Below are 18,594 nucleotides of genomic sequence, written 5' to 3' on the forward strand. Positions count from 1 at the left end.
AATTCACCCCCCCCGGGAAAGACTTTCCTATAAACAAAAATGGTGCTGTAGGCATGGTACTTATTTGGGCCACTGTCAAAATATGCCTTACTAGAGACAATAGCTGAAGAGCCATAAGTTGATATTGTCTCCAGGCCACCAATAAATGCAACCTCACTCTTATGCTGCTGTGTGATTCCCCCCCCTGGTGGGGTCCCTAGGAACTTATGGGCCCTACGCAAGGGTCTAGAAACGTTTGTGCCTTATTTAGCTCCAGAAGAATAATACAAGGCCCCACTGTATACTGTGTTACACCTGCTTGACTGACTGTAATGAGGAGAGAGAGAGAGAGAGAGAGAGAGAGAGTGCATATTGTTTAAAGATGTACATTTTTGACAACTTGCTGAAAAACAAATCCAGGCGGATATGTAAGAAAAATTAGATTTTGATTTAAATGTGAAATAAAATGCACCTGAAAAATGATTAATATGATCATGTTCCTTTTTCTTTTCTTTAGATTCCTGTGAAGGAAAGTAAAATAAATGTACATCATGTACAAATTAGTATGAGATTAGTTCATCTATTTAAATTTGAAAGCCCAGACTTAAAGTGATACTGACACTAAAAATTATATTTTCAAAATATTAATCTACATTAAAAGTTGCCTATGAGTCATGCTGATTGTTTTTCGGCTGATTGTTCTGATTTTGTAAGTAATTGCTAATTGAAGTTCCTAAACCTGACTATTTTGCCAACCCGACTGTCTCTTCTCAGCCTGGCAGTTGCACAAATATGACAGCCCCCTCCTAGAGGAACACGGGGGTAAGAAAGGTAACATAAAAGCATTACACAAATACTTTTATGGCAAAATTATAAATAGCATTCAAAAATAAAATGAGAAATACAAGAAAACAGTATTTTCTGGTGTCAGCATCTCTTTTAGATTAGTTAGTATGATATTTGCTGTTCTAGATACCCCTGAAAGCCCAGCTAGAAAGTCAATAAGTATGAGATTTGCTTTTCTAGATACCCCTGAAAGCCCAGCTAGAAAGTCAATAAGTATGATATTTGCTTTTCTAGATACCCCTGAAACCCCTGATAGAAGGTCAATTAGTATGACCAAAAAAAACCCTCCTTAAAGGTTAATTAGTATGAAATCTGTTGCCCTTGTTCCTGAGCAATAGTGGCAGAATAATCCACTCAAGGCTGAGACATGCCAAGAGGTCAGAGACTACTCACCCTAGAGTTTAAGTCATCACTGTTTTACCAAACTGCCAATTTTCATGAATTATGTTTCAATAATTTCATTTTATGGAAAGAAAAATGAGATTTAATTATAGTAATAGGCTGCTCAATCATGCACAGCAAATATGAAAATCAGATCTCCTTGATCCAGTGGCAGAGCTCAACTCCTATTTATAACTCTTATACAGATCCTTTTGTTTTAGAATTACATTGTAGATACTGTGCAAGGGGAAGGATGCTTGAGCTGCATTGGGTGGACAGAGATACATTGCCATGTCTCAAGCTATGCCCCACTATTAATGCCCTTGGATGGGTCTACTACAGTGCTGTCCAATTTATATGGTACAGAGGGCCGGAATTCTTCTAATCTACATGGTGGAGGGACGATAACGGAAGCCAGTGTTAGCCTCTCCCTGTTTTTAGACCATAACCACTTTAAACCACACCCATGTTACCACAAGACCATGTCCACATTAATAGCAAACCAAAAAACCTCCATCATTGAGGGGGCACTTTTAATGTTTTTTTTTTTAATTTTTTTCAAGCATTCATTAAATAATTTGTTTCAGTAATCATGGTCACTCAGTCGGTGGAATCCCCCTCCTTCACCTTCTCTTGCCAGCAAGTAATAGCTCCTTCTGTGCGGTGCGGCAGTGCAACGCGACGTGCGTATACGCATCAATGACGTCACTGATGCAGTTGGGTGGCAGAGAGAGGCAGAGAGCTGGCGGACTACTTGGTGTGGCTCAAGCTTGTGCTCTCAGCCTTGCACAGTTGCACTGAACTGAAGACATTCTTTCTATTACTGTGAAGCTTCCTGCTGGCACAGCCAGGTACAGATTGGACTGGGTGCTGGCACAGGTACATAAATACTTGGGTGCAATATGATGTGATCAGATTTTTGGCTGCTGCTTTCACAGGTAAAGATTGGGGGCAATATGATGGCTGCTGGGGGGCTTTATGATGGATGGCTGCTGGGCTTGCTGGTACAGGGGGCAGTAATATAAATGATATAAAGTGTTGTACATTTTCTTGCTTTCTTTATTTAAAAACCCTCATGGTAAGGAGGGAAATGGTAATGCAGGACAGGGGGCGCTGATTGAAGCTCTTGCCTAGGGTGCCAAACTACCTGGCCCGGCACCGGCAGGGATGCCACTCATATGTGAAAAAAGTTAAGTCATATTAAGACATACCCTTAAATCCATATGCCTCCTCCTCCTCCCCTGTGTATAATACAGTACCCCAGCATATAATTAAACACATTAGGGGCCCCTAACAATAATTTTCAAATGCTAATAAACCCCCAGAACAAATACCAGACTTATGTTCCATAGGGATCATAGGTCAGGCAGAGTATGGCAAACCCTGTACAGAACAGGTTTCATTGATTTGTTTGATGACCCACCATCAAGGACACTCTAATGAATAGTTAAGTGATAGGATTTGGCAGTCCATAGCATATTTAGCTAACCTATCTACTCAGTCAGCAAAAGGGTCTACAGCAGTGATCCCCAACCAGTGGCTCTTGGCCCATTGGATCTTGCTCCCAGTGGTCTCAAAGTAGGTGCTTATTTTTGAATTCCTGGCTTGGTGGCAAGTTTTGGTTGTATAAAAAACAAGGTTATGGCCAAACAGAGACCCCTGTATGCTGCCAATCCACATAGAGCAACTGAATAGCCAATCATATCCTTTATTTGGTATCCCTGAGGAACTTTTTTTAATGACTGTGTTGCTCCCCAACTCTTTTTGAATGTGACTCATGGGTAAAAAAGGTTGGGGACCTCTACAGGTCTGAAGTATCTCCATACTTTAACCCTACCCAAATGTATACCAGGGAGGAAAAGGGTAGGACAATGGTTTTCTCCACGTCTGGCTCACTGGCATGTGCAGAAGTCAAGGCTTTATCATTCCCTACCTTTCCACCACCACTGACGTGAGCCTGGACAGCTTATTGGATAAACTTACAGTACGGATAAGACTAAGGAAAACCTTATTCATTGGCAGTAGCTCTGAGAATATAACCTACCTTGCTGTGTGCATGTTCTGTAACAAAGATAATACACAGATTATGATGAAGTTGTATCCAATACTTGCATCTAGTACTTAGAACAGTCATTTCAGGGTTTACATATCATAAAAGGAAGAGGGATTTTGTCCATTGGAGATGAGGAATTGAAACTCAGCCTCTCACGTTTGCAGATGGGCACAATGAAATATAATGTGAATAAGGAGGTCCCCATATATGATCAATAAACCGGTTAAGTGCACAATAATAGATATACTTTTGTGGGTCTGTATCAACTATATTAAATATGAAGCTCCATCCTACAGCCTCTTCACAACACCTGAATTGCTACAGATGAGTTCAGATTCCAAACCACTCTACAGGTCAAATAATAAAGAACTTAGGAAATCTTACCCTTGCCTTCCACACTTTCCTCACTTTTCTAAAAGGGAAGGAAGAAAAACTAGGTTGTATGTATACAAACAAATTCCACATTTGATTAGAAGGGATCAAATAGGCACCTTCCATGGGATTTTTATTTCATGAATTTAAAAAGAGTTGCTTTAATCGATATCCTGAAACGTACCTTACCCCATTGAAATACTGTAACAAAAACAAACAGAAACATAATAGTGAGACGAGGAATGATCACCATTACAGGGTGACTGTCTGCAAGTAGTTTTGCCTCTTTAATCTTACATAAATAAATATAAATGCTTCGTGTGTGAATAGTTATAGATTGCACTGGCTGCAGCCATACATTGATCATCGAAACCGAATAGAATTTGGCTATGCCAGTACTTGACTTTTACAGCTTGACAATATTTAAGGGATGAGGTGCCAATCCGATCTGCATCATGATATCCTATGCTACATGATACTTGGCATCTCCTCTTAGGTTCTAGCTCAAAGTGTAGTCGGTCATCTATGTCCCGAAATGAATTCATTACTATATTTTAATTGTAATGAATGATGCAGACACTATGATACCTGGAGGCTTTCTAATATGTTTCTTTTCTTTGCTTTCTTTCTTTTCTTTGCTCTCTTTCCTTTCTTTGCTCTCTTTGCTTTCAGATTCCTATTAGAAAAGGAAGTAAAATGTCAAAAACAAAAGTGGCTCTCAAGAACATGTGGTGGTTCTAGCACAATACGTATTCACGAATATATTTGGAAAGGGAGCACTACTCACACTTCTCTGGTGCTAGATTTGAGTCATTTTGAGGGACAGAGTCATGCTGACAGATAGAACCAAGTTGAGGGATAGAGTCATATTGAGGGACAGAGTCATGCTGAGGGTTAGAGTTAGGTTAAGGGAAAGAGACATGTTGAGGTATCGAGCCTTGTTGAGGCATGGATTCAAGTTGAGGGATAAAGTCATGCTGAGGATAGAGTCAATTTGAGGGAAAGAGACATGTTGAGGGATAGAGCCTTGTTGAGGCATGGATTCAAGTTGAGGGATAGAGTCATGCTGATGGATAGAGTCGAGTTGAGGGATATAGTCAAGTTGAGGGATAGAGTCATGTTGAGGGATAGAGTCAAGTTGAGGGATAGAATCAAGTTGAGGGATAAAGTCATGTTGAGGGATATAGTCAAGTTGAGGGATAGAGTCATGTTGAAGGATAGAGTCAAGTTGAGGGACAGAGTAATTCTGAGGGATAGAGCCATTCTGAGGGATATAGTCATTCTGAGGGATAGAGACATGTTGAGGGATAGAGCCTTGTTGAGACATGGAGTTAGGTTGAGGGATAGAGTCATGCTGAGGGATAGAGTCGAGTTGAGGGGTATAGTCAAGTTGAGGGATAGAGTCATGTTGAGATAGAGTCAAGTTGAGGGATAAAGTCATGTTGAGGGACAGAGTCATGCTGAGGGATGGAGTCAAAGTCATATTGAGGGATAGAGTCAAGTTGAGGGATAGAATCAAGTTGAGGGATAAAGTCATGTTGAGGGATATAGTCAAGTTGAGGGATAGAGTCATGTTGAGGGATAGAGTCAAGTTGAGGGATAGAGTCATTCTGAGGGATAGAGTCATTCTGAGGGATAGAGTCAAGTTGAGGGAAAGAGCCATGTTGAGGGAAAGAGCCATGTTGAGGGATAAAGTCATGTTGAAGGACAGAGTCATGCTGAGGGATGGAGTCAAAGTCATATTGAGGGATAGAGTCATGTTGAGGGATTGAGTCAAGTTGAGGGATAGAGTCATGCTGAGGGATAGAGTCGAGTTGAGGGATATAGTCAAGTTGAGGGATAGAGTCATGTTGAGATAGATTCAAGTTGAGGGATAGAGTCATTCTGAGGGATAGAGTCATTCTGAGGGACAAGTTGAGGGAAAGAGCCATGTTGAGGGATAAAGTCATGTATAGGGACAGAGTCATGCTGAGGGATGGAGTCAAAGTCATATTGAGGGATAGAGTCAAGTTGAGGGACAGTGTTATGCTGAGGGATACAGACAAGTTGCGGAATATAGTCAAGTTGAGGGATAGAGCAGAGGTTGAGGAATAGAGTCAAGTTAAGGGATAGAGTCATGTTGAGGGATAGAGTCAAGTTGAGGGATAAAGTCAAGTTGAGGGATAGAGAAAAGCTGAGGAATAGAGCCATGTTGAGAGACAGAGTCAAGTTGAGGGATAGAGTTGTATTGAGGGACAAAGTCATGCTGAGGGTTAGAAAGAAGTTGAGCGATAGAGCCATGCTGAGGCATGGAGTCAAGTTGAGGGATATAGTCAAACATATACGTATGATATCATATATATATACAGTATATTACCCCAGGACAAATTGCAGGAAGAAGGTAGGGCATCATTTATTTATTCCACTAAAGTTCCCACTGGAGTTTTATGTTATTGCAGATCCCCAAGGCACCCGTATTAAATACATCACAAATTGCTAAAGCCAGTAAAGGAAAAATAAAATTTTTAGACACAAAAATACAGGAAATGTCTCAGAAAACACAACTTACCTTGCTCTTTCCCTTTTCTGTAACACAAATAAAACCATAGAACAGTGAGTTATGTTATTATTGGAATCATTAAATCTATGTTCCAGGCACCGAATTTGCTTTAATTCCCTGGAAAGCATGCTGTATACATTTATATATAAATTCCTTTATATGAGCTGAAGGACAAGGCCAGAGATGGATAAAAGGAAAGTCTAATTCAATGGGGTCAGAACTGGAGGTAGGCGGGATGGAGGGCTGCAACAGAAGGGGAGTGATTGTCAGGGATGGAGACAGACAGAAAGCAGTAAGTGGAATTTGGGGGTCTGGTGGGCTGAAAGGCAAGGGTTCGTCTAGCCACCAACGGGGGTTGTTTTGGTGGTTGAGTTCAGCTCCATGGTAAAAACCTCTCATCTGAATTCACCCCCCGGGAAAGACTTTCCCTGTAAACAAAAATGGTGCTGTAGGCATGGTATTTATTTGGGCCACTGTCAAAATATACCTTACTAGAGACAATAGCTGAAGAGCAATAAGTTGATATTGTCTCCAGGCCACCAATAAATGCAACCTTACTCTTATTCTGCTGTGTGATTCCCCCCCTGGTGGGGTCCCTAGGAACTTATGGGGCCCTACGCAAGGGTCTAGAAACGTTTGTGCCTTATTTAGCTCCAGAAGAATAATACAAGGCCCCACTGTATACTGTGTTACACCTGCTTGACTGACTGTAATGCGGAGAGAGAGAGAGAGAGAGAGAGAGAGAGAGAGAGAGAGAGAGAGAGAGAGAGAGAGAGAGAGAGAGAGAGAGAGCATATTGTTTAAAGATGTACATTTTTGACAACTTGCTGAAAACAAATCCTGGCGGATTTGTAAGAAAAATTAGATTTTGATTTAAATGTGAAATAAAATGCACCTGAAAAATGATTAATATGATCATGTTCCTTTTTCTTTTCTTTAGATTCCTGTGAAGGAAAGTAAAATAAATGTACATCATGTACAAGTAGTATGAGATTAGTTCTTCTAGTTAAATCTGAAAGCCCAGACTTAAAGTGATACTGACACTAAAATTTTTATTTTCAAAATATTAATCTACATTAAAAGTTGCCTATGAGTCATGCTGATTGTTTTTCGGCTGATTGTTCTGATTTTGTAAGTAATTGCTAATTGAAGTTCCTAAACCTGACTATTTTGCCAACCTGACTGGCTCTTCTCAGCCTGTCAGTTGCACAAATATGAGAGCCCCCTCCTAGAGGAACACGGGGGTAAGAAAGGTAACATAAAAGCATTACACAAATACTTTTATGGCAAAATTATGAATAGCATTCAAAAATAAAATGAGAAATACAAGAAAAGAGTATTTTCTGGTGTCAGTAGCTCTTTAAGATTAGTTAGTATGAGATTTGCTTTTCTACATACCCCTGAAAGCCCAGGTAGAAGGTCAATTAGTATGACAAAAAAACCCTCCTTAAAGGTTAATTATTATGAAATCTGTTGCCCTTGTTCCTGAGCAATAGTTGAAGTATAATCCACTCAAGGCTGAGACATGCCAAGAGGTCAGAGACTACTCACCCTAGAATTTAAGTTGTCTCTGTTTTACCAAACTGCCAATTTTCATGAATTATGTTTCAATAATTTCATTTTATGGAAAGAAAAATGAGATTTAATTACAGTAATAGGCTGCTCAATCATGCACAGCAAATATGAATATGGGTCTACTACATACACAAATAGGTCCATAGCCCTAAAATATAAATTTTTCCCAACCAATAACCCCTCCTGGTTTGTAGAGGAGTCCCTGGTGGGACCAAGCCTAAAATCCCTTACTTGGTTTTACTAAGACCTTATCGTCAGAGTGAATGTGCCTCAAACCCTGTACAGAACAGGTTTCATTGATTTGTTTGATGACACGCCATCAAGGACACTGTAAGTACTAGTTAAGTGGTAGGAGTCGGCAGTCCATAGCATATTTAGCTAACCTATCTACTCAGTAACATAAAAGCATTACACAAATACTTTTATGGCAAAATTATAAATAGCATTCAAAAATAAAATGAGAAATACAAGAAAACAGTATTTTCTGGTGTCAGCATCTCTTTTAGATTAGTTAGTATGATATTTGCTGTTCTAGATACCCCTGAAAGCCCAGCTAGAAAGTCAATAAGTATGAGATTTGCTTTTCTAGATACCCCTGAAAGCCCAGCTAGAAAGTCAATAAGTATGATATTTGCTTTTCTAGATACCCCTGAAACCCCTGATAGAAGGTCAATTAGTATGACCAAAAAAAACCCTCCTTAAAGGTTAATTAGTATGAAATCTGTTGCCCTTGTTCCTGAGCAATAGTGGCAGAATAATCCACTCAAGGCTGAGACATGCCAAGAGGTCAGAGACTACTCACCCTAGAGTTTAAGTCATCACTGTTTTACCAAACTGCCAATTTTCATGAATTATGTTTCAATAATTTCATTTTATGGAAAGAAAAATTAGATTTAATTATAGTAATAGGCTGCTCAATCATGCACAGCAAATATGAAAATCAGATCTCCTTGATCCAGTGGCAGAGCTCAACTCCTATTTATAACTCTTATACAGATCCTTTTGTTTTAGCATTACATTGTAGATACTGTGCAAGGGGAAGGATGCTTGAGCTGCATTGGGTGGACAGAGATACATTGCCATGTCTCAAGCTATGCCCCACTATTAATGCCCTTGGATGGGTCTACTACAGTGCTGTCCAATTTATATGGTACAGAGGGCCGGAATTCTTCTAATCTACATGGTGGAGGGACGATAACGGAAGCCAGTGTTAGCCTCTCCCTGTTTTTAGACCATAACCACTTTAAACCACACCCATGTTACCACAAGACCATGTCCACATTAATAGCAAACCAAAAAACCTCCATCATTGAGGGGGCACTTTTAATGTTTTTTTTTTTTAATTTTTTTCAAGCATTCATTAAATAATTTGTTTCAGTAATCATGGTCACTCAGTCGGTGGAATCCCCCTCCTTCACCTTCTCTTGCCAGCAAGTAATAGCTCCTTCTGTGCGGTGCGGCAGTGCAACGCGACGTGCGTATACGCATCAATGACGTCACTGATGCAGTTGGGTGGCAGAGAGAGGCAGAGAGCTGGCGGACTACTTGGTGTGGCTCAAGCTTGTGCTCTCAGCCTTGCACAGTTGCACTGAACTGAAGACATTCTTTCTATTACTGTGAAGCTTCCTGCTGGCACAGCCAGGTACAGATTGGACTGGGTGCTGGCACAGGTACATAAATACTTGGGTGCAATATGATGTGATCAGATTTTTGGCTGCTGCTTTCACAGGTAAAGATTGGGGGCAATATGATGGCTGCTGGGGGGCTTTATGATGGATGGCTGCTGGGCTTGCTGGTACAGGGGGCAGTAATATAAATGATATAAAGTGTTGTACATTTTCTTGCTTTCTTTATTTAAAAACCCTCATGGTAAGGAGGGAAATGGTAATGCAGGACAGGGGGCGCTGATTGAAGCTCTTGCCTAGGGTGCCAAACTACCTGGCCCGGCACCGGCAGGGATGCCACTCATATGTGAAAAAAGTTAAGTCATATTAAGACATACCCTTAAATCCATATGCCTCCTCCTCCTCCCCTGTGTATAATACAGTACCCCAGCATATAATTAAACACATTAGGGGCCCCTAACAATAATTTTCAAATGCTAATAAACCCCCAGAACAAATACCAGACTTATGTTCCATAGGGATCATAGGTCAGGCAGAGTATGGCAAACCCTGTACAGAACAGGTTTCATTGATTTGTTTGATGACCCACCATCAAGGACACTCTAATGAATAGTTAAGTGATAGGATTTGGCAGTCCATAGCATATTTAGCTAACCTATCTACTCAGTCAGCAAAAGGGTCTACAGCAGTGATCCCCAACCAGTGGCTCTTGGCCCATTGGATCTTGCTCCCAGTGGTCTCAAAGTAGGTGCTTATTTTTGAATTCCTGGCTTGGTGGCAAGTTTTGGTTGTATAAAAAACAAGGTTATGGCCAAACAGAGACCCCTGTATGCTGCCAATCCACATAGAGCAACTGAATAGCCAATCATATCCTTTATTTGGTATCCCTGAGGAACTTTTTTTAATGACTGTGTTGCTCCCCAACTCTTTTTGAATGTGACTCATGGGTAAAAAAGGTTGGGGACCTCTACAGGTCTGAAGTATCTCCATACTTTAACCCTACCCAAATGTATACCAGGGAGGAAAAGGGTAGGACAATGGTTTTCTCCACGTCTGGCTCACTGGCATGTGCAGAAGTCAAGGCTTTATCATTCCCTACCTTTCCACCACCACTGACTGAGAAAACGTGAGCCTGGACAGCTTATTGGATAAACTTACAGTACGGATAAGACTAAGGAAAACCTTATTCATTGGCAGTAGCTCTGAGAATATAACCTACCTTGCTGTGTGCATGTTCTGTAACAAAGATAATACACAGATTATGATGAAGTTGTATCCAATACTTGCATCTAGTACTTAGAACAGTCATTTCAGGGTTTACATATCATAAAAGGAAGAGGGATTTTGTCCATTGGAGATGAGGAATTGAAACTCAGCCTCTCACGTTTGCAGATGGGCACAATGAAATATAATGTGAATAAGGAGGTCCCCATATATGATCAATAAACCGGTTAAGTGCACAATAATAGATATACTTTTGTGGGTCTGTATCAACTATATTAAATATGAAGCTCCATCCTACAGCCTCTTCACAACACCTGAATTGCTACAGATGAGTTCAGATTCCAAACCACTCTACAGGTCAAATAATAAAGAACTTAGGAAATCTTACCCTTGCCTTCCACACTTTCCTCACTTTTCTAAAAGGGAAGGAAGAAAAACTAGGTTGTATGTATACAAACAAATTCCACATTTGATTAGAAGGGATCAAATAGGCACCTTCCATGGGATTTTTATTTCATGAATTTAAAAAGAGTTGCTTTAATCGATATCCTGAAACGTACCTTACCCCATTGAAATACTGTAACAAAAACAAACAGAAACATAATAGTGAGACGAGGAATGATCACCATTACAGGGTGACTGTCTGCAAGTAGTTTTGCCTCTTTAATCTTACATAAATAAATATAAATGCTTCGTGTGTGAATAGTTATAGATTGCACTGGCTGCAGCCATACATTGATCATCGAAACCGAATAGAATTTGGCTATGCCAGTACTTGACTTTTACAGCTTGACAATATTTAAGGGATGAGGTGCCAATCCGATCTGCATCATGATATCCTATGCTACATGATACTTGGCATCTCCTCTTAGGTTCTAGCTCAAAGTGTAGTCGGTCATCTATGTCCCGAAATGAATTCATTACTATATTTTAATTGTAATGAATGATGCAGACACTATGATACCTGGAGGCTTTCTAATATGTTTCTTTTCTTTGCTTTCTTTCTTTTCTTTGCTCTCTTTCCTTTCTTTGCTCTCTTTGCTTTCAGATTCCTATTAGAAAAGGAAGTAAAATGTCAAAAACAAAAGTGGCTCTCAAGAACATGTGGTGGTTCTAGCACAATACGTATTCACGAATATATTTGGAAAGGGAGCACTACTCACACTTCTCTGGTGCTAGATTTGAGTCATTTTGAGGGACAGAGTCATGCTGACAGATAGAACCAAGTTGAGGGATAGAGTCATATTGAGGGACAGAGTCATGCTGAGGGTTAGAGTTAGGTTAAGGGAAAGAGACATGTTGAGGTATCGAGCCTTGTTGAGGCATGGATTCAAGTTGAGGGATAAAGTCATGCTGAGGATAGAGTCAATTTGAGGGAAAGAGACATGTTGAGGGATAGAGCCTTGTTGAGGCATGGATTCAAGTTGAGGGATAGAGTCATGCTGATGGATAGAGTCGAGTTGAGGGATATAGTCAAGTTGAGGGATAGAGTCATGTTGAGGGATAGAGTCAAGTTGAGGGATAGAATCAAGTTGAGGGATAAAGTCATGTTGAGGGATATAGTCAAGTTGAGGGATAGAGTCATGTTGAAGGATAGAGTCAAGTTGAGGGACAGAGTAATTCTGAGGGATAGAGCCATTCTGAGGGATATAGTCATTCTGAGGGATAGAGACATGTTGAGGGATAGAGCCTTGTTGAGACATGGAGTTAGGTTGAGGGATAGAGTCATGCTGAGGGATAGAGTCGAGTTGAGGGGTATAGTCAAGTTGAGGGATAGAGTCATGTTGAGATAGAGTCAAGTTGAGGGATAAAGTCATGTTGAGGGACAGAGTCATGCTGAGGGATGGAGTCAAAGTCATATTGAGGGATAGAGTCAAGTTGAGGGATAGAATCAAGTTGAGGGATAAAGTCATGTTGAGGGATATAGTCAAGTTGAGGGATAGAGTCATGTTGAGGGATAGAGTCAAGTTGAGGGATAGAGTCATTCTGAGGGATAGAGTCATTCTGAGGGATAGAGTCAAGTTGAGGGAAAGAGCCATGTTGAGGGAAAGAGCCATGTTGAGGGATAAAGTCATGTTGAAGGACAGAGTCATGCTGAGGGATGGAGTCAAAGTCATATTGAGGGATAGAGTCATGTTGAGGGATTGAGTCAAGTTGAGGGATAGAGTCATGCTGAGGGATAGAGTCGAGTTGAGGGATATAGTCAAGTTGAGGGATAGAGTCATGTTGAGATAGATTCAAGTTGAGGGATAGAGTCATTCTGAGGGATAGAGTCATTCTGAGGGACAAGTTGAGGGAAAGAGCCATGTTGAGGGATAAAGTCATGTATAGGGACAGAGTCATGCTGAGGGATGGAGTCAAAGTCATATTGAGGGATAGAGTCAAGTTGAGGGACAGTGTTATGCTGAGGGATACAGACAAGTTGCGGAATATAGTCAAGTTGAGGGATAGAGCAGAGGTTGAGGAATAGAGTCAAGTTAAGGGATAGAGTCATGTTGAGGGATAGAGTCAAGTTGAGGGATAAAGTCAAGTTGAGGGATAGAGAAAAGCTGAGGAATAGAGCCATGTTGAGAGACAGAGTCAAGTTGAGGGATAGAGTTGTATTGAGGGACAAAGTCATGCTGAGGGTTAGAAAGAAGTTGAGCGATAGAGCCATGCTGAGGCATGGAGTCAAGTTGAGGGATATAGTCAAACATATACGTATGATATCATATATATATACAGTATATTACCCCAGGACAAATTGCAGGAAGAAGGTAGGGCATCATTTATTTATTCCACTAAAGTTCCCACTGGAGTTTTATGTTATTGCAGATCCCCAAGGCACCCGTATTAAATACATCACAAATTGCTAAAGCCAGTAAAGGAAAAATAAAATTTTTAGACACAAAAATACAGGAAATGTCTCAGAAAACACAACTTACCTTGCTCTTTCCCTTTTCTGTAACACAAATAAAACCATAGAACAGTGAGTTATGTTATTATTGGAATCATTAAATCTATGTTCCAGGCACCGAATTTGCTTTAATTCCCTGGAAAGCATGCTGTATACATTTATATATAAATTCCTTTATATGAGCTGAAGGACAAGGCCAGAGATGGATAAAAGGAAAGTCTAATTCAATGGGGTCAGAACTGGAGGTAGGCGGGATGGAGGGCTGCAACAGAAGGGGAGTGATTGTCAGGGATGGAGACAGACAGAAAGCAGTAAGTGGAATTTGGGGGTCTGGTGGGCCGAAAGGCAAGGGTTCGTCTAGCCACCAACGGGGGTTGTTTTGGTGGTTGAGTTCAGCTCCATGGTAAAAACCTCTCATCTGAATTCACCCCCCGGGAAAGACTTTCCCTGTAAACAAAAATGGTGCTGTAGGCATGGTATTTATTTGGGCCACTGTCAAAATATACCTTACTAGAGACAATAGCTGAAGAGCAATAAGTTGATATTGTCTCCAGGCCACCAATAAATGCAACCTTACTCTTATTCTGCTGTGTGATTCCCCCCCTGGTGGGGTCCCTAGGAACTTATGGGGCCCTACGCAAGGGTCTAGAAACGTTTGTGCCTTATTTAGCTCCAGAAGAATAATACAAGGCCCCACTGTATACTGTGTTACACCTGCTTGACTGACTGTAATGCGGAGAGAGAGAGAGAGAGAGAGAGAGAGAGAGAGAGAGAGAGAGAGAGAGAGAGAGAGAGAGAGAGAGAGAGAGAGAGCATATTGTTTAAAGATGTACATTTTTGACAACTTGCTGAAAAACAAATCCTGGCGGATTTGTAAGAAAAATTAGATTTTGATTTAAATGTGAAATAAAATGCACCTGAAAAATGATTAATATGATCATGTTCCTTTTTCTTTTCTTTAGATTCCTGTGAAGGAAAGTAAAATAAATGTACATCATGTACAAGTAGTATGAGATTAGTTCTTCTAGTTAAATCTGAAAGCCCAGACTTAAAGTGATACTGACACTAAAATTTTTATTTTCAAAATATTAATCTACATTAAAAGTTGCCTATGAGTCATGCTGATTGTTTTTCGGCTGATTGTTCTGATTTTGTAAGTAATTGCTAATTGAAGTTCCTAAACCTGACTATTTTGCCAACCTGACTGGCTCTTCTCAGCCTGTCAGTTGCACAAATATGAGAGCCCCCTCCTAGAGGAACACGGGGGTAAGAAAGGTAACATAAAAGCATTACACAAATACTTTTATGGCAAAATTATGAATAGCATTCAAAAATAAAATGAGAAATACAAGAAAAGAGTATTTTCTGGTGTCAGTAGCTCTTTAAGATTAGTTAGTATGAGATTTGCTTTTCTACATACCCCTGAAAGCCCAGGTAGAAGGTCAATTAGTATGACAAAAAAACCCTCCTTAAAGGTTAATTATTATGAAATCTGTTGCCCTTGTTCCTGAGCAATAGTTGAAGTATAATCCACTCAAGGCTGAGACATGCCAAGAGGTCAGAGACTACTCACCCTAGAATTTAAGTTGTCTCTGTTTTACCAAACTGCCAATTTTCATGAATTATGTTTCAATAATTTCATTTTATGGAAAGAAAAATGAGATTTAATTACAGTAATAGGCTGCTCAATCATGCACAGCAAATATGAATATGGGTCTACTACATACACAAATAGGTCCATAGCCCTAAAATATAAATTTTTCCCAACCAATAACCCCTCCTGGTTTGTAGAGGAGTCCCTGGTGGGACCAAGCCTAAAATCCCTTACTTGGTTTTACTAAGACCTTATCGTCAGAGTGAATGTGCCTCAAACCCTGTACAGAACAGGTTTCATTGATTTGTTTGATGACACGCCATCAAGGACACTGTAAGTACTAGTTAAGTGGTAGGAGTCGGCAGTCCATAGCATATTTAGCTAACCTATCTACTCAGTAACATAAAAGCATTACACAAATACTTTTATGGCAAAATTATAAATAGCATTCAAAAATAAAATGAGAAATACAAGAAAACAGTATTTTCTGGTGTCAGCATCTCTTTTAGATTAGTTAGTATGATATTTGCTGTTCTAGATACCCCTGAAAGCCCAGCTAGAAAGTCAATAAGTATGAGATTTGCTTTTCTAGATACCCCTGAAAGCCCAGCTAGAAAGTCAATAAGTATGATATTTGCTTTTCTAGATACCCCTGAAACCCCTGATAGAAGGTCAATTAGTATGACCAAAAAAAACCCTCCTTAAAGGTTAATTAGTATGAAATCTGTTGCCCTTGTTCCTGAGCAATAGTGGCAGAATAATCCACTCAAGGCTGAGACATGCCAAGAGGTCAGAGACTACTCACCCTAGAGTTTAAGTCATCACTGTTTTACCAAACTGCCAATTTTCATGAATTATGTTTCAATAATTTCATTTTATGGAAAGAAAAATTAGATTTAATTATAGTAATAGGCTGCTCAATCATGCACAGCAAATATGAAAATCAGATCTCCTTGATCCAGTGGCAGAGCTCAACTCCTATTTATAACTCTTATACAGATCCTTTTGTTTTAGCATTACATTGTAGATACTGTGCAAGGGGAAGGATGCTTGAGCTGCATTGGGTGGACAGAGATACATTGCCATGTCTCAAGCTATGCCCCACTATTAATGCCCTTGGATGGGTCTACTACAGTGCTGTCCAATTTATATGGTACAGAGGGCCGGAATTCTTCTAATCTACATGGTGGAGGGACGATAACGGAAGCCAGTGTTAGCCTCTCCCTGTTTTTAGACCATAACCACTTTAAACCACACCCATGTTACCACAAGACCATGTCCACATTAATAGCAAACCAAAAAACCTCCATCATTGAGGGGGCACTTTTAATGTTTTTTTTTTTTTTTATTTTTTTCAAGCATTCATTAAATAATTTGTTTCAGTAATCATGGTCACTCAGTCGGTGGAATCCCCCTCCTTCACCTTCTCTTGCCAGCAAGTAATAGCTCCTTCTGTGCGGTGCGGCAGTGCAACGCGACGTGCGTATACGCGTCAATGACGTCACTGATGCAGTTGGGTGGCAGAGAGAGGCAGAGAGCTGGCGGACTACTTGGTGTGGCTCAAGCTTGTGCTCTCAGCCTTGCACAGTTGCACTGAACTGAAGACATTCTTTCTATTACTGTGAAGCTTCCTGCTGGCACAGCCAGGTACAGATTGGACTGGGTGTTGGCACAGGTACATAAATACTTGGGTGCAATATGATGTGATCAGATTTTTGGCTGCTGCTTTCACAGGTAAAGATTGGGGGCAATATGATGGCTGCTGGGGGGCTTTATGATGGATGGCTGCTGGGCTTGCTGGTACAGGGGGCAGTAATATAAATGATATAAAGTGTTGTACATTTTCTTGCTTTCTTTATTTAAAAACCCTCATGGTAAGGAGGGAAATGGTAATGCAGGACAGGGGGCGCTGATTGAAGCTCTTGCCTAGGGTGCCAAACTACCTGGCCCGGCACCGGCAGGGATGCCACTCATATGTGAAAAAAGTTAAGTCATATTAAGACATACCCTTAAATCCATATGCCTCCTCCTCCTCCCCTGTGTATAATACAGTACCCCAGCATATAATTAAACACATTAGGGGCCCCTAACAATAATTTTCAAATGCTAATAAACCCCCAGAACAAATACCAGACTTATGTTCCATAGGGATCATAGGTCAGGCAGAGTATGGCAAACCCTGTACAGAACAGGTTTCATTGATTTGTTTGATGACCCACCATCAAGGACACTCTAATGAATAGTTAAGTGATAGGATTTTGCAGTCCATAGCATATTTAGCTAACCTATCTACTCAGTCAGCAAAAGGGCCTACAGCAGTGATCCCCAACCAGTGGCTCTTGGCCCATTGGATCTTGCTCCCAGTGGTCTCAAAGTAGGTGCTTATTTTTGAATTCCTGGCTTGGTGGCAAGTTTTGGTTGTATAAAAAACAAGGTTATGGCCAAACAGAGACCCCTGTATGCTGCCAATCCACATAGAGCAACTGAATAGCCAATCATATCCTTTATTTGGTATCCCTGAGGAACTTTTTTTAATGACTGTGTTGCTCCCCAACTCTTTTTGAATGTGACTCATGGGTAAAAAAGGTTGGGGACCTCTACAGGTCTGAGGTATCTCCATACTTTAACCCTACCCAAATGTATACCAGGGAGGAAAAGGGTAGGACAATGGTTTTCTCCACGTCTGGCTCACTGGCATGTGCAGAAGTCAAGGCTTTATCATTCCCTACCTTTCCACCACCACTGACTGAGAAAACGTGAGCCTGGACAGCTTATTGGATAAACTTACAGTACGGATAAGACTAAGGAAAACCTTATTCATTGGCAGTAGCTCTGAGAATATAACCTACCTTGCTGTGTGCATGTTCTGTAACAAAGATAATACACAGATTATGATGAAGTTGTATCCAATACTTGCATCTAGTACTTAGTACAGTCATTTCAGGGTTTACATATCATAAAAGGAAGAGGGATTTTGTCCATTGGAGATGAGGAATTGAAACTCAGCCTCTCACGTTTGCAGATGGGCACAATGAAATATAATGTGAATAAGGAGGTCCCCATATATGATCAATAAACCGGTTAAGTGCACAATAATAGATATACTTTTGTGGGTCTGTATCAACTATATTAAATATGAAGCTCCATCCTACAGCCTCTTCACAACACCTGAATTGCTACAGATGAGTTCAGATTCCAAACCACTCTACAGGTCAAATAATAAAGAACTTAGGAAATCTTACCCTTGCCTTCCACACTTTCCTCACTTTTCTAAAAGGGAAGGAAGAAAAACTAGGTTGTATGTATACAAACAAATTCCACATTTGATAAGAAGGGATGAAATAGGCACCTTCCATGGGATTTTTATTTCATGAATTTAAAAAGAGTTGCTTTAATCGATATCCTGAAACGTACCTTACCCCATTGAAATACTGTAACAAAAACAAACAGAAACATAATAGTGAGATGAGGAATGATCACCATTACAGGGTGACTGTCTGCAAGTAGTTT

The 18,594-nt window shown here is 40.3% G+C and overlaps 2 long non-coding RNA genes across 2 annotated transcripts; both read right to left on the minus strand.

Annotated features, from left to right (window-relative positions):
* Window positions 1–451: 451 nt before the first annotated feature.
* On the minus strand, window positions 452–3,879 carry LOC121393187. Its single transcript, XR_005960820.1, has 4 exons — window positions 3,816–3,879; window positions 3,644–3,671; window positions 3,251–3,267; window positions 452–500 (listed from the first exon to the last, which is right to left on the minus strand). It is a non-coding gene; the product is annotated as an uncharacterized LOC121393187 (long non-coding RNA).
* Window positions 3,880–11,261: 7,382 nt separating this feature from the next.
* LOC121393186 lies at window positions 11,262–18,356 on the minus strand. Its single transcript, XR_005960819.1, has 5 exons — window positions 18,327–18,356; window positions 17,934–17,950; window positions 14,408–14,456; window positions 13,519–13,535; window positions 11,262–11,646 (listed from the first exon to the last, which is right to left on the minus strand). It is a non-coding gene; the product is annotated as an uncharacterized LOC121393186 (long non-coding RNA).
* Between the last annotated feature and the right edge of the window lie 238 nt (window positions 18,357–18,594).

The sequence above is a fragment of the Xenopus laevis genome, chromosome 4S (assembly GCF_017654675.1).
Source record: "Xenopus laevis strain J_2021 chromosome 4S, Xenopus_laevis_v10.1, whole genome shotgun sequence".
Taxonomy (NCBI): domain Eukaryota; kingdom Metazoa; phylum Chordata; class Amphibia; order Anura; family Pipidae; genus Xenopus; species Xenopus laevis.